A 4,194-nucleotide genomic window follows, 5' to 3' on the forward strand; every position below is an offset into this window, starting at 1 on the left:
CATTCCCCCAAGCTACCAGTGCCTTCTTCTTGGAGACTGCCTTTCATCTACTCTGTATATCTTATATGTACCTAGTTATTATATATATATATATATTTTTTTTTTTTTAATGTGTTATTTACATGTTTTCTCCCCCATTAAAATGGGAGCTCTTTGAGTTCAGGGATTGTTTTTGTCTTTCTTTGTATTCTGAACACTTAACCCAGTGCATTGTACATAGTAAGTGCTTGATAAATGTTTGTTGAATTTTTACTATTTATTCTGGAGAATCATATTCCTTTGCAGATGGGAACCAAAATCCAGATAGGCCACATGACTCTCCCAAGATCATGCAACAAGTCAATTCCAGAGTCCTTCCAAAAACCAGATCACTGGAATGATTTATGAGGGGGAAAGGAACGGAAGTCATAGATTATCTGTCTTTATGAAATAGGTCGTGGTGCAGTGGATAGAGCACTGGCCCTGGAGTCAGGAGGATGTGAGTTCAAATCTGGCCTCAGACACTTACTAGCTGTGTGACCTTGGGCAAGTCACTTAACCCTGATTGCCTCCACCAAAAAAGAAAGAAAGAAATAGGTCAGAGTTTGTTGTATCTTCAGATTTCCCCCTGTAGTCAGACATTAGTATCTCCAAAAGGGTTGAATGAATTTGTATTTCCAGACCCACCCATTAGAGCCTATTAAGGGGCAGCTAGGTGGTGCAGTGGATAGAGCATCAGCCCTGGAGTCAGGAGGACCTGAGTCCAAATCTGCTCTCAGATATTTGACACTTACTAGCTATGTGACCCTGGGCAAGTCACTTAACCCCAATTGCCTCACTAAAAATAAAAAAAAAAGCTTATTCAAATCCTTCATCCAGGAAGCTTTCCTTGCTTAACCATAAACCATCCTTTCCTGTTTGTCTGCTCCACATATTTCATCCTTCACTAATTCTCTTTTGTTCTTATGCTACGCAAAAATGTTGGCATGTATGTGTCTGTAGCATTCTGTCTCCTTACCTAGACTATAGGATACTCAAAGGGAGAAATCCTCAGATCCCTATACCCTAAAACACCACCAATCCCTGAGCTCTGTACATAGTCACTTAGTAGAGTGTGAGATGATGACCTGTTTGCTTGGGACAAAGGGTAGCATTGATGGTGGCAGTATTCAGCAGTGGCCAGAGGAGATAGAATTTACATTCTTTAAGAGCAGGGACAGTTTCATTTAAAATTTTGTAAATCTACTACCCTGCACACGGTAAATGCTTTTGATGTTTGAGCCCTTTGAAAATCTGCCCAGTGGTCTGGCATCTTGTAAATGTATCTAGCATGCTCTGGAGAAGTTGTCCCAACAACTAAGAGATGAAGAGGGAAGTGAATGGGACTTAGGAGACCTGAGTTCAAATCCCAATTTTGCTACTTACTGTGAGAAAGACTTATTACTTATACCCTCACTCTAGGCCCAAGTTTTGTCATCCAAGAAAGGAAGAGTTTGGAATAGATGGTCTCCCTTTCTAGTTCTATAGCCTATGATCCCAATTAGTTTCCTCTGTTCCCAACCCTCCAGCAAGACTGGGGTTAATCTGATTTAATAATGTCCAAGATGCAAGATTTCAGATTTCTACAGCTGTCATTATTGAGATCCAAGGTGTCATTAACCAAGACCAGTGGAGGAGACTCAGGTGTGTCTATGACATCGCTATTCTCAACCCTCATTAACTAAACATAGCCTTTGTTCCGATCATAAAGGCTCCCAGACTCCTCTGAATCACTCACTCTGCCATGCCCTGTCTGCATATGACAGGGCTATGTTTCTGATAAAACTGAATGGTGCAGAATATGGTCATTCCCGTTTCACTATGGGATGAGATGCCAGGCATATTGCAGGGTGCCTCATGTGACTGCAGCATTTATGAATTCCCTGGGGGAGATTCCACCATTTTCAGTAATTGCCTTCTCTCTCTGTGTCATTTTAGAGTACCATTTTTGAATCAGAAGGGTTTGAGAAGAGACCCAGAGGAATTGTAGTTAGAACTAGGAAGGGTCTCAGGGGAATCCAAACTTCACAGAACAAATCACCTTAGTAAAAGGATTTGTCCTGTAAAACCCAATGGACTCAGTCAAAAAGCTGCACCCGAGAACCTAGAAGGCCACATGTGGCCTCAAGGACGCAAGTTCCCCACCCTTGGTTTAGACTAAGATCATCTGAGGTCCTTCCTAGCTCTAACTATGATTCCTACAGGTCTCTAACTAGACTCTAAACCCTTCATTTTAACATCTTGAACATAGTAAATACTCGATAAATCCTTGTTAAATGAATGAATGAGTCCATTTTACGGATGAAGAAACTAAGGCCTAGAAAGGTGGTTTACCCAGTAGTACTCAGATGCACACAAGAAGTCAGTAAGTCAGAGAAAGGCCTAGAACTCAGGAGATAACCGTATTCCAATAGAAGGGAGATGACATCAAGTTCAACCCCCTCCTTTTACATAGGAGGAAACTGAAGCACAGAGAGGTCCAGTGACTTGCCAAGGGTTACACAGCTAATGTCCAAAGTCGTATTTGAACCCAGGTTTTCCTTACTGGCAATTGATAAAAGGTTTTTGGTTTAAAGTCAGAGACTCATTCTCACATGATTATTTTGCGTTTATCTTGGCTCTGGCTTTCTCTAGACTTAACCTGGTTCTCAGCGGATCTATCATGTCTTGTTTATTGGGAGGGAGGACCTGGATGGCCAAAAAAATTTTTTTAAAAAAAATTAATTAATTAATTTATTTTTAGTTTTCAACATTTGCTTTTATATGGTTTTGAGTTCTAATTTTTCCCCCTCCCTCCACTTTCTTCTCCCCAAGATGGCATGCAATCTGATATAGGCTATACATGCATGATCACATTAAACATATCTCCACATTATGGTTGACCAAAATTTTAACCCAATGAGTGGAAATTCCACTTGCATTCAAAAGTTTTCTCCCTCCACTCTCCTTTCCTTTTCCTTCTGTAACAGAATTTTCCCTAACTTCCACCCTGGGAAAAAAAAGGAGGAAGAAATTGAGGCCTGAGACATAAACATTTCGAACCATTGATGGCCTGATGGCTTCTGGGAGGGTGTCCAGTCTGTTCTGGAGCAGTCCAATCCCCTCCATGGTGGGGGGGGGGGATGGAGAGGGGAAGGGGAGAAATATGATAGTTAATTCAATTCAGTGTTTTAAAGTACTTAGTGTAGAAGTCAAACATATTTCAAAGGTGAAAAATGACATAGTCCTTGCCAGTCAGTCAACAAACGTTTATTAAGTGCCTACTATATATATGCCGTACACTGTGCTAAGGCTACTGTTGCCCTAGAAGATTCCACAATGGGGTTATGACACCTGATAAATAGATACAATGCTAAATAAGAGTAGCATAGTAGGGGCAAAGGATCTCTGCCCTAGGAAAATTTGAGGAAGAAAAGATTACTTGTTAGACAAAGTGCTATTTTAACTTCATTTCATTTCATGGGGAGCTCAAGTCATCAATAGTTGCTTTCCCTAATAAAACCTGGTGTTTTGGACCAAGAGAGTGGTATAGACAGAGGAGGGCATCCCATGAATGAGGATATTGTAATTAAAAAGAAACATAGAATCTCAGAGATAAGCTTAGACCTCAGATGTCATCTAATCCAGGGTTTTTTTTTAACCTCGGCATGGACCTTCAAAGAATCTGTGTGTGAATTTTAGGGAGTCTGATCTATGAACTTAGATGAGAAAAATTACATCTTTAGTATAATGTGTTTTTTCTGTAATACTATGTATTTTATCTTATGCATTTAAAAATATTAAATGCATTAAAATTTATGCATTATTCTGAGAAGGGGTCCACCTAAATCATGACAAAAAAGGTTAAGAACCCTTGATGTAATCCAATTCCCTAATTCCCTCTAGTTTCCCTAACAGGTGACAGTCATTCTGTTTTCGTTTAGTTATTTTTCAGTCATGTCCAACTCTTTGTGACCCCTTTTTTTGGATTTTATTGACAAAGATGCTGGAGTGATTTGCCATTTTCTTCTCCAGCTCATTTTACAGATGAAGAAACTGAGGCAATCAGGGTTAAGTGGCTTGCTTAGGGTCATACAGCAAGTAAGTATCTGAGAGTGGATTTGAACTTAGGAAGATGAGTATTCCTGCCTCCTGGCCTGGCACTCTATGCACTGTGCCCCCTAGCTGCTCCACAGT

This window comes from Vombatus ursinus, unplaced genomic scaffold (genome assembly GCF_900497805.2).
Source record: "Vombatus ursinus unplaced genomic scaffold, bare-nosed wombat genome assembly UNPS02014798.1, whole genome shotgun sequence".
In the NCBI taxonomy this organism is placed as follows: Eukaryota; Metazoa; Chordata; class Mammalia; order Diprotodontia; family Vombatidae; genus Vombatus; species Vombatus ursinus.